This window comes from Lepisma saccharinum, chromosome 18 (genome assembly GCF_977018435.1).
Source record: "Lepisma saccharinum chromosome 18, izLepSacc3.1, whole genome shotgun sequence".
NCBI classification, from domain to species: Eukaryota; Metazoa; Arthropoda; class Insecta; order Zygentoma; family Lepismatidae; genus Lepisma; species Lepisma saccharinum.
This window is the reverse complement of record NC_139246.1, coordinates 7,513,230-7,526,016: the sequence shown is the minus strand read 5'-3', so window position 1 is coordinate 7,526,016 and position 12,787 is coordinate 7,513,230.

Sequence of the window (12,787 nt, the reverse complement as noted above, 5' to 3'; positions counted from 1 at the left end):
ACATGCTAGACTATATAGTTCTCGTGACTATGTTATTTACAGTGTAGAATGTATGTGCTAATGTTACTATATTTACATATGGTGTACTATTATATTGCCAAAAAATCATCATTTGAGTGTGTTTGGTGTAAGAATGATTATGTAACATGGTAGCTAACAATAGGTGATGTTTCAAATAGCTCAAGGGATTTTTCAAAGAAAGAAATTGCGTTAAGAAAGATGGGAAGATTAAGAAATAATTTAAGGGCATTGTGTAAAACATGGTGACATTTTCGTCATTAAGAGAAATGGTTATTAGAAGCTTAGATAAATTGTTTTCTTATTGTGTTTACCAATTTCGGAAGGCTTCACTGACTCCAACGTAAATTGTATGACACGACAATTTCACTCGAAAATTGAAGGACGGCACATTTGATTTTGTAACTCAAAAATGGCCAAAATGTCATCATGTTTTATACCCGAGCCCTTCAATTTATACCAGATCTATGTTTTCTTGAACTTGCTGTAGAGAGGCATAATTTTAATATAAATTATTATTAAATACGAACCAGTTAACACATCTGTTTCTATATGTTTCAAATTTAATAATGTGTAGGTTACTATGGGCATCTAAGGAAATTTCATAGTAAAACATGTGTGATCATATTTGCATAGGTCTTTGGGATGATTAGTTAATACAGTGTTTCACTTTTTGTAATGTGATAACTTATATGTTTTGCTGTAGCATGAGCCTAATGAATATAGAAGGAAATTGATGTATAGCATTTTAATCTTTTTCCTGTGTGCAGGTTGGTAAGCTATTTTGAATGTTTGTGCATTTCCAAATGGAAACTGGTCAGCTTGCGGATTAAATATGGCAGGAAATACAAAAGGTACAAGTTACTATTTGCGACCTAATTAATTTTTTTTTTTACTGAAGATCTTAACTGATCTATTTTCTTAGCATTGATTTGAGTTACATGTCTTTACATTTTACTAGCATCTTTTCTGGAGTATCATGTGCATAATTTGAGCCATTATATCACACATATTTCATAGTTCAAATTGCAACTTTTTAAAACTTTCTTAGCCTCTTTGCCCATTTTCAAAATCATGCCATGTACAAAACAAGACATTTTTTAACATTTAAATATTTTTCATGTAAACTCTGCATAACATAAAAAATGACATTTTCCGTGCAATTGTTTTAAATATAATGACTTATTTTAAAATACTCTTTGGGGAAATAGATGAAATAGAACTAGGGTGGCGAAATATATTATATAACAAAGGACTTTTGTTTATCTTCGTGTAGTCTTTCATTTCAAATTGGCTCATAAAAAAGTACTCTTATTTGAGAAAATAAATATTTAAAAATGCTTTGTTGATGAGTTGGCTTCTAAATTGAATGCAGTTGGCTTGAATGTAATACTTTATCTTCACATGGCGCAAGTAGCCAGAAGAGGTATGCTATGATTTTGTTGAGCTGACACATTACATGCTTCGTCTGGGGTAATTAATTTTTCAAATAAAGAGTGTGACAGTATCAGTGTTTTCAGACGCAAACACATTCTCAGATTCAAGTTGTGAAAACGTAGTAGGGCGTATGAGAAATAATGTTAACTAAGGTGTGTTTTTAATCGCTCCAGCTTCGGTAACTTTGTAATTATTTGACTTTAATGAGATAGAAAAATACAGTGAAATCCCATTTTTAACTTTTCCCCCTCATTATACATTTCAATCTTGATGGTTCCAGTACAGCAAAATGCAAAGAAATTTTCCTGGAATTTACATTTTTCTGCATTTTACGTTCTTTCTTCTAGGTTCCCTGAAAAATGTAAAATTGAGGTTCCACTGTATATTGAATTATAAATTTAAAATCATACTGTTCTTTTGTTCAGCTCTTAGACTGTCAAAATGGGACAGATTCTTCTTGGATATCCTGTATATGAAAGCCAAAATTACACAAGCTAAGTCATTTTGTGGTCATAAGGTGGACTGTGTATTATGTCAAAAAGACAATTTTCCATTCATATTTTTTCTTCAGAAATGAACCTAATTTGATGGATTTATTACCTTTATTTGTCAGGTTTTTGTTTTACTTGTTTTCCTAACAAGAATGTCTACATAAAAAATAGAATAGTATTAAATGTGTGAAATTTTAAAAATGCACTCATACTATGGGAGATAGATAATAGAGCTAATCTAAAAATCACTTTCCAATCAATTGGTTAAAAAGAAATACAAAAAAAGTAGAGAAATTTTATTACATACACGACTGAGTTACTTATCCAGTCACCATCCAATTTCAAGTAAAGCCTAATCAGAAAGTAGATTTTTCTGAGTTTTTGAAGGCACCAAATATGCTCTCATCCATGTACACCTTATCACCTTTTATGCTTTTCATTAGAATCTTTCGAATAGAACCATTATCACTTTTTCTGTTTGTTGTTTTATTCATTAGTACTTGTTTCCATTGGATGACTCCCAAGGCCTTTTATACTTAAGAATATGCACTTGCTAAATGATACATCTGTTATATACACAGGGAAAGGGAGATGGAAAAATGATGATTATATCTTTCACAGGACTGTTAATAAAGCACGTATAATGTGCAAAACATGTAACATTTTTTTTCATTGGGGTAAGAAATGTATGAAGTGGGAAAATGTAAATTCGGGATTTCACTGTACCATGTACAACACAATGTAATATTCTTAGAAATTTCTTAAGAAAACGATACACTGGTATTTTACAGTATTCCACTTTGGTCGCTCGAAGTAATTATATTTAATTTACATTTGTTGTTAGCTCATCTACTAATGTGGATAACAAAAGATTTTACTCATGTGTTAAATCAAGTTATTTAAAAAAAATGGATTTGGTGAAGAGGGAGTGGGGATAACATGTTCCGAAGATGCTCAAAGGTATGCGTTGTTAAAAAAAGATACCCATCTACTTAGTGCTTGGAGTGGAAATTTCTAGGTTGGGGAGAAGCTTAGTCGAGTCTGGGGATGGGAAGGAGGGATACTTGCCTTATCAACCCGATATCGATCCCTTGGCAGCCTCTTTGTGTTCTTGTTGGCTTCTCCTGAGGCAGGTTGATAACTGCTTTTATAGTGCTCTCGGGAGTTGAGTTATAGCTTGGATAGTTAACGGGTATGGCCAGCAATGCTTGTATAGATCAACATGGAGACAATGGGGGGGGGGAGGGGATAGCACCCCCTGCATCCTTCCACTTCAAGCACTTCGTCTACTTGAAGTGACATTGTGTTGTACAGAGAACAAATCAGATGTCGTTACTTACAAATGCCAAGTTAACTCATTTCACCAAACGTAAATGAATCGAAAAGCAAATTGTAAATTCTGGTTCAATCGGGCTTGAATATTAGTTGATCTGTAGTTTTCCAAATAATGTTTTGAGATGTAGATTATCGTATGTAGATATAAGTTTTATGTAGCAGTTTGAGATTTCACAGAAAGTACTTGTAATTCATCCTCACCAAGTGCCATTAAAATAAGTTCTGTAATGCTGGCTACAGTAATGGGTTTCATATGACATCAGAAATTTGGTTGCTGGAACGTTTTATCACTTCACTCATGAGGACCCCCCAATGATGTAGTGGTAACATTGTCACCTTGTAATCAAGTGGTCCAATTCCATATCTGATAGTGGTTCAGATTTCACTATAACCTGTAGGTCCAGTCCAGATTAACCTATCCACACATAAAATATACTTAAAACAAACTTTACTTTTCGGTCTTATTTTCCCAAAATTTGCATTTTTATTTTTAGCATACTTTTCTTCCAAATATGTATACCAAAAATTATACATTCATTGTGCTTATATATTAGTATTTCAAACTGTAGGTTATATTGCCTATGATTATGTGGAAGTTATTTTCTATTATTTCCCACACAACAAATACCAATGTTATGGCATGTTAATTACAAAAAGATTGTCAAAACATTTGTTTTTATATTGTATCTAAAGTGGTGGTTACATATCAGTGAACAAAAACTGCACCAAAAAATCAACCATACGTAATAATGATGATGAAGGGAGCATGTGTTCGGAAATGTCACAACCAAAGACTCTGTTTTTACGCTTCTAATTAGGGAACGGATTCCAAAAATATAGCAGTTTTCATGCTGATCATTTGAGATGTATATTTTAGGACATGCAATCAAGTAAAATGAACACACTTTGTTGCATCTTTTTGTAAGATTAGCACATGTATCCCCTTTGCACCCCCTCACCATGCTTCAGCATATTTTCCCTTCCTTTTTTTCAGGTTTTGTTAAGAAATTGGACAAAGAAATAAATAATTTTTCACTCTTCTTGAGCAGCTACATAAAATCCTATAGTCCCATTTTGTAGAGCACAACGAGAGCTATAAAACGGTATAATACAATCATTGCTGCCCCAATACTTCCCAAGATAATGTAGCAAGACCCACGAGAGAAAACATAAACTGCAACGAAACCTATTCGGAAGGTCCACAGTTCTCTAGGCGGTCCGCGTGCATTATATACAGAAGGCGCAGAAAAAGAGACCATTGAATGAAAGCATTTAACCGGACCCTGTGGCCGAGTGGTTAGCACATCGTGCTGCGACGCCAAGGGTCCCAGGTTCGAATCCCGCTCGGGCTTGGTTGTTTGTGAATGTCCATTCATCAATTTCATCACTCATCCCCTCTTCGTAAATTAGCCAAGAGGCACAAAACGCGAAGTAAAATAAACTAAATCAATCAATAAATAAAGGCATTTTATCAGCATATTTTTGAAAACATTTTCAGAACCTTTGTCCCCACTTTCCTGACCATAAGTTTCCACCTTAAAATCCCCTCTTTACTAATAATTGTAGACTACAAGAGAAATAATTGAACCATATGTTTATCGGAGTGTTTTTATGTTATTGTAATTGAGACCTTAATGTCTCCATATCGGTCATTATAATTTGCAACATTAATGTGTCATTTCAACAAATAGTAGTCCTTGATTATTTATGTGATAAAATCGCATATTTCTAATTATTATTATTATTCCAGTTATTCTCTATTGGGAAAGGGCATCAAAGTACCATCATAGCAAAGACAATGATAACGCCTTGCAGTTCAAATGTAACTGGAGGGTTTTCGGATAATGCATTTAAAAGTAAGGTCATTAGTGATTGTTTACTTTTCTCCTCTACTTAAGGATCGGCTGAGCCTTTGGTCGGTGCCAGAGCAGCTGTTTTTGATCTTACTTTCCCTTTGAGAAACTGCTATGATATCCCAAAATCTGAAAAATTATATCAGCTTAAAATTCCTTCTAGAGCATTCACATGAATCTTCATGTGGTTTACTTTTGCTTAGATATTATCAATAGTTTAATAGACTAACGTAGCCACAAAACTATTGAGAATACATAGACAACAGCAAAGGCAAACGTGCAGATAAACGTGAATGCTCTGGAAGGAATTCTAAATACATGTAATTTTTCAGATTTTGGAATGTCATAGCGGTTTTTCGAAGGGAGAGTAAGATCAAAAACAGCTGCTCTGGCACCGACCAAAGGCCCAGCCAATCCTGTAACTGTCCTATAAATGGACAGTAGGTGATGCAAGTGAAAACTTCTTACGTTGCCATGTAATTAAGTGGTCCACAATTTCCTCTGTTTGGGCATGAATTTCAGTATTTGAAATTAAGTGGTACCCAATTTCCTGTTTGGTCCTGAATTTCAGTATTTGAAATTAGGTGGTCCACAATTTCCTGTTTGGGCCTGAATTTCAGTATTTGAAATTAAGTGGTCCACAATTTCCTGTTGGGGCCTGAATTTCAGTATTTGAAATTAAGTGGTCCCCAATTTCCTGTTTGGTCCTGAATTTCAGTATTTGAAATTAGGTGGTCTACAATTTCCTGTTTGGGCCTGAATTTCAATATTTGAAATTAAGTGGTCCACAATTTCCTGTTTGGGCCTGAATTTCAGTATTTGAAATTAGGTGTTCCACAATTTCCTGTTTCGGCCTGAATTTAAAGGTATTTGAAATTCATGTTATTAAAGTGTATCTGGTCCAGGTAGCCTTTTTGCAGGGTGTTTGTGCAATTACTGGCAGAATAGATTGAATAATAATGGTGAATTTGTAGTGATTGATAATTTTTACACAACGATTATGTGGAAAAGTATGAACCGTTAAAAATTAAATTGAAGCAGTCGCACAAACATTGTTGCAACCAACAGATACCAAATGTCACTGAAACCCCACAATAGTAGACCATATTGCTTTCGCAAGGATGTTGTTATACCAAATGACATGATGCAGATAAATAATCCATATATCCATAAAATATACTACTAATATTAATAAATGTTCTTTAAGAACCATTATTGTCCATTATTATGAGGGTAAGTCGTTAAATAACAGGAATTTTATTCTAAACACGAAAATTTGTTTTTCGGGACTCAAAATGGGGCCTTAGCAACATGCCATAAAGATGATATGATGATCGAGCAGTATGCACCTGCATAGTAGCTCGTACAACATGGCCGCTTAACAGTTGACTTGCACTGTAGAAAAGCAATGAAGTGTTATTAGTTTTTTGTGGTGAGGGGGGAGTGAAACCTTCTGTACTAAATTAACAGATTTGCTGGTCAATTTACTGTTCCACTGCTCAGTTGTCATGGAAACTGGCCTCCCACTCTGGTGTTCATCACTGACATTTCGTCTTCCATCTTTAAATCTTTCCACCCATACACTCTCCTCTGAATTAAACAGTTGTCTCCGTACTGAACTTTCATTCTGCTGTAAATTTCAGAAGGTTTCACTCCCCCTGATCACAAAAAACGAGTAACGTTTCATTGCTCTTCTATGGTACATGTTGTACGAGCTATTGTGCAAGCACATACTGCTCGATCGTCACAACACCTTTATGGCATGTTGCTAAGGATCCATTTTGAGTCCCGAAATATAAATTTTCATTGTCCATAAATCTCCATCAAGTTTATAATAAAATTCCTGTTATTTAATATCTATGTTGCCAAAAACGTTTTTGTGACTGGTTTAATTGTATTATTACTGATAATTTTAGTAAGAATTAAAAATATCAGGTGTTTCATAATTTATTGAGGGGTTACAAAAATTCATTGCAAGTAATCTATTGAATTTTCGTAAATGAAAATATTTCAGAACGAACAAGGAACTCAAAACAGTTTTTTTCAACACCTACAAATGTTCAATGTATGCACCATGGGTGACACTGCATGCATCAACACGATAGGAATGCAAACAGTTTGTGCGTGCATGTTTCGTTAAGAGGGAGGTGGAGTTTGGCGAAGGTCGCCGTGGAAAGCGCTTAAATTTAACATGGGCTTTTTTTCATTTTGTTGAATATAACGTTTTAGGGCAAAAATTTGACGGAAAACGCGCAGTGGATGTGAACTTAGTTTATGAAACTTTGAGTACATGACACATTTATGCAATTTCAGTTCGTTAAATGTGCACAAATTCCATTATTTTTTTTTTATTTCCCATAAGGAAATACGTAAATAAGCACAGAATGGTTATAGGATTTGTGGGTAGCACCAACGAAAATGGCCATTATGATGCATACTAACGTAATGCTCAATCCTTTTATGACTGAGCTAGGGAGGGCTTTTCTTTCAAAAGTCACTTGCACAGCCCAAAATAATTGTTTAAAAATGTCATGTATTATCGACGGCGAAAGATACGGCCGCTTCAGCCGAATTTCATTCATCATAGTTCGCCACTTGGCCACTAGATGTCTCTGTTCGAAAATTGCCCCAGGGTGACGGGAGGGCTATTTCGCGCGGGTGTTTGAATCCTCTGCACAGCTGGGTTCCGTCCCCTCATCAGAAGGTCCCGTAGCTGTCACAGCTTGATTTATTGCCTCTTTCCCAGGCAAGAAACCAAGAAAGCAGGAAGGCCATGAGTTTGTGTATGTTTGAGTGTAGAGAAGCAGAGCATATTTACCGTGAATTGGAACCAGTGACACAGTAAATTTATCTCGATCCCTACCGCGAAGGAAGTATTCAGGGGGGTCCAGGAGTCCCAACCTCCCCCCGAAAGACTTACCAAGTACAAAAATTAAATAATGAGATCATAAAATAACTTCAATTAAGTAATGAAAATAAGGTTGTTGTCTAATCGCAATTTGTTTATTTCCGCAAAAATATTGGAAAGCAATGCGACTTTGAATGACAGTACCAAAGAAGATTTATGCAAGAATTATTACTACTTATAATAACATGCAAAATATTACCAGGAATTTTACTTTCGTCAACTGGATCTAACATCATTTTTTCATACTCAACAAATATTATATTCTTTATCTATTTGGCATTAATTTCCTTGCCAGGGCAGTTTCTATTTATTTACAAATTTTGCCGACCTTAACTACACGAAAGCTAGATAATGAATACTGTATCACTGTTGTTATATCGCCTTCTTATCTATTAATGTAATAAAAATACGTATATTAATTAATTTAATATAATTATACTTATTTTAATTTAACATTATTAATATTATTATTTTGAGACATTACGTTAGGACGCCCCTCCGAAATATATATCTCGATACGTGCCTGGTGTTCGATTTGAATAAAATGTAGAAAAGGCGGGGAGGGTGGTAGCGCTTCCTCTTTTTACATTTCGATAGTTTTACCTCACATGTAGTACTTTGTGAGTCAACGGAAATAGGAAATACGTGTACACACACACACATAATTGATGATTCGCAAAGGAACTTCGTTAAATTCCCATGCTTGTTCCGCTCACAAATCATATCCTCTCCAAATTACAATAGCCTACTATCGTTGTTGCTTACATATATGTGTGTGTGTGCGTGTGTGTGGTTCCTAGAACTTCACTATTTCCAAACATAAACTTGATGTGACTCTTACAAAACATTTGTTTTTGGAGTGGAAGGATCATGAAAAGGTCTACTGTTTCTTTGCAAACCTTCAATTAATCTAAAATTTAGTATAAAAACATAATTTTGGCTGACTTGCTAACTTGAGATTTAAAGACAAATTATTAATTTGAATTCTCCATAACAATAATATAAAAAAGGAAAGTTAAAAATTGTACTTACGTTTACTTACTTACGTGTTACCTATAAAATCCATAACAATAACAAAAGTGACATAAAATGTAGAAGGACAAGACTAGTGTTGCCCACGGGACGAGACGGGACAGGCTTTTAAAAATTCGAGACGAGATGAGATTGATCATGTGTCCCGAGACAAACGAATATTTTCGAGACGAGACAGCATTTCACAGCATTTCCACGAGACGAGACAGGCCAAAGTCTCGTCTCGTGGGCAACACTAGACAAGACTCTTGGCTTGGTTGAGAATTACATTAGAGATGTACAGGTTAGGAAAGGGGAGGGAGAATTCCGTCTTCTTCCTTTTCAGCGCGAACCCTGCCTCCTACATTCTACATGTCCATTCAAAATGTCTTCTTAGTTTCAGATATTTTTGCCTCCCCTATAGCGTAATGGTAAAGATGACCCTCGTAATGTCAAAAAAGGTCCCGAGTTTGGTACCTGGTGGACGCCCAATAGTTCAATCCCACTATAAATGTAGATTAGCCTATCTATACATAAAGAAGACTTACAGAAACTCAAACTCAAGATACTCAAACGACCGGCATATGGTTGACGGCGCTTGGTGCAGTGAGAGAGCTCCCCTTTGCCAAATCAAAATTAGGAAACAAAAACTCATCTTCAGGGGTTCCCTCATTTTTTCGCCCTTACATAGCAGCTGCTGATGAGCATTCCCCTCCCCCCCCCCAAAAAAAATTCTGCATACGGGCCTGCTGTCCTGCATCATGACCGTCCGGTCTAAGGCGTTATGCTTTGGGCTCTCCAGCTACGGGACGCGCTCATGTTCGAGTCTCCTGGAAGAAGCGTAACGACTTTTCTCCTGATATTTCGGCCAGTCAAACTCGCGGCCCGTGGGCCGCATGTAGGCCCCAGCATCCGTTAATGCGGCCCGCCTTGGCCCCACTTAACACTTCATGCTTGAAATTATCTATACATTTGTAGTTATCCCGTTTTCTCTTTTTTCGTGATACAAGACCAGACTCATCCAAACTTCAACACATTGACCAATTTTCCCTACACAGGTATACATTCCATTATAGAGTAGATGTTGTGTCAACTAAGCAAGCTGATGGACATGTTACTTCTGAAGTACGAAAATATCTTGCCAGCTGGGGGAGGGCAGCGTGCATACTTTCTGTCGCCTATGAGTTTGTTTCTTGATTTTCAAGGATTTACCTGGAAGAAAAGTCAGTTTCTGTAAAAGTTTCAGAGAACCATATGGCTGCCCAAACTTCGTGGGAGTAAGAAAAGGACTATAGACGAGGAATGTGGATTTTTCAAGTGAAATGCTTACTTTTGTTGTGAAGTGAATAGTGAAAAGCGTAGAAAATTTGTACCCTGATAAAGTTTATTCATCCAGAAGTATTTCTATATCACGAAATAAATTTGCCAACCTCTGTGGCAGAGTGGTTAGCACAGCCCGTTGCGACACCAGAGGTTGCGGGTTCGAATCCTGGCCTGAGCATGGGTGTTCTTTGTATGTGTCTCTTCATCAATTTCATCATACCATTACTCATCCTCATCGTCGCCATTAGCCAAACGTGGCAGAAAAGCAACGCTAATAAAAAAAATATAAAAAAAATCAGAAATACAGTTGAGGAGAGGATTGATAACTTAGTCAACGAACAATTGAAAGCAAAACTTGTTCGTGTTGTTGCCTTTTCGCTCACAATATGTGAAATTACAAACGTCTGCGAGCTAGCTCGGTTAGCTCCCTTCATTCGTGGATGCGATTCTCATCTCGATATGACAGTAAAACTACTTGAATGATTCCTCCCCGTGACACAAGGGCTGATATTTTGAAGGAAGTGGAGGCCATTTTGCAAAGTTACAGTCTTCCGTTACATTAAAACTTCTTTAATAAAGTTATAATTTGTCCTTCTCAACTTCTCAGGAATACCAGGTATGGCAGTAATATTTGTCCACATTAAAAATACTACGTGATGAATTTGGAAACAGGTTTCAAGACTTCAGAGGGTGGGAAGGGCAATATTCTTGTTCTGCTCTGCTCCCTTTTCTTTTGATGATGTGTGTGCAAGTCCTGCGTTCGAACGGAACTTACTGAATTGCAGTGCAACTCGTATTGAAAAATAAATGTCGCGAGGTGGGTTATCCTTGATTTTTCTCATATCTCCCATAGCAGTATCCTCGAATAAGCTATTTTGCTGTAGAAATGTTATTAATTTTGGTTGCACTTGCCTTGGTGAAAAGTTGTTTTCCATAATGAAGATTAATGAAACAGCCTTGCCGAATGATCAAGAATGACTGACAAAATATTTGTTGTCTGAATTAAGAGTTTCATGCTCACAAAAAAAAACTTATTGCAGACTTTTGAGAAGCTTGTTAAAAAAAAAACTGTCAAATCTGTGCGAAACGAAACTATAATTGCACACAAACAGTTTCTTGCAAAAAATTTTGCACAATTGTAACCAATTTATACTCGAAAGTAACATGTAAAATACTATAACCATGAGAAAATATGGGGGGAGGTCTATATATAATTTACATATCGATGCTGCAATAATAATCACTGGAATCCCGGCACCGTTGGGTCGAACCACTTACTTCTGGACTTCAAGGTGTTGGGGTTCTAGATGTGTGACCCGGAAAGTTTTGACATTATCGTTATGCGGCCCTACTCACGAATTGAGTTTGACATGGCTGGTCTATAGGACCTGTTGAGGAGATTGGGGAAACCTTCAACAACAATTGGGGGGTTCGTCGTGCTGACCACACGTCACCCTGTAACTGATTGGTGTGCGAGTGAGGCCGGCCCTTGTGAGTGAGTGAGTAGGCCCTTGCCTTCACGGGCTGTTGCGCCACGGGTTTACTTACGTATATTGGCGTAAGGTGTGGTCTTACAGCGGCTCGACCTCTCCTCGAAATTCTGTCAATTTATTTTGACCAATTCACTGGGGATTTTTTAAGAGTACTTTGTAACACGTATAGTGCTCATCTCGAAGATCATACTATCGTTACTTGGACTGAAATTTCAGTTTGAAACCAATCAATCGAATCCAGGCCTGGGCATGGGGGGGGGGGGTGTTCTTTCATCAATTTCATATCATCACTCATTCCCTCCCATCTTCGCGAATGAGAGAGAGAGAGAGAGTGAGTGAGTGAGTGAGTGAGTGAGTGCGTGCGTGTCTTCATTCATCCTCCTCGTCGCTAATTGTCAAATGTGGCAGAAGCAGAAAATAAAATACAAATACAGACGTGTCAAACGTGTAATTTTCAACTACGAAAATGTATAATTAGAAACATATGCAGAGGATAAACACTGTATGAAATTAACAATATATTATTCACGCAAGATGGTATATTTCCTCTGCTTTACATACATATAAAATTTAATACACTAAAGCATGCAAGAAATATCCATTTCTCATTCAAGCAGAGGAACTTAGTGCTAGCTGTCAATGACAGAGCTATTACTTGTTATTTATTCAGTTTATTTTCTCTTTAGGAAAAAAGTTCCTGTACCTTCATAAGCATGGGAGTCCGGAAGGGAGGGCAAGCGGGGCCATGTCCCCCCTACGGGAGAATGAATGTCCACATAATAATTATATATATATCTTTCACAGATAATTTAATTTCCATCACAGTAATTTATGTTACTCATTATAATTGTGTTTAAGGAGCGTGATAATTTCAGACTGAAATAATGCTTTTTTGAGCGGGCATCACTATCATAGGGA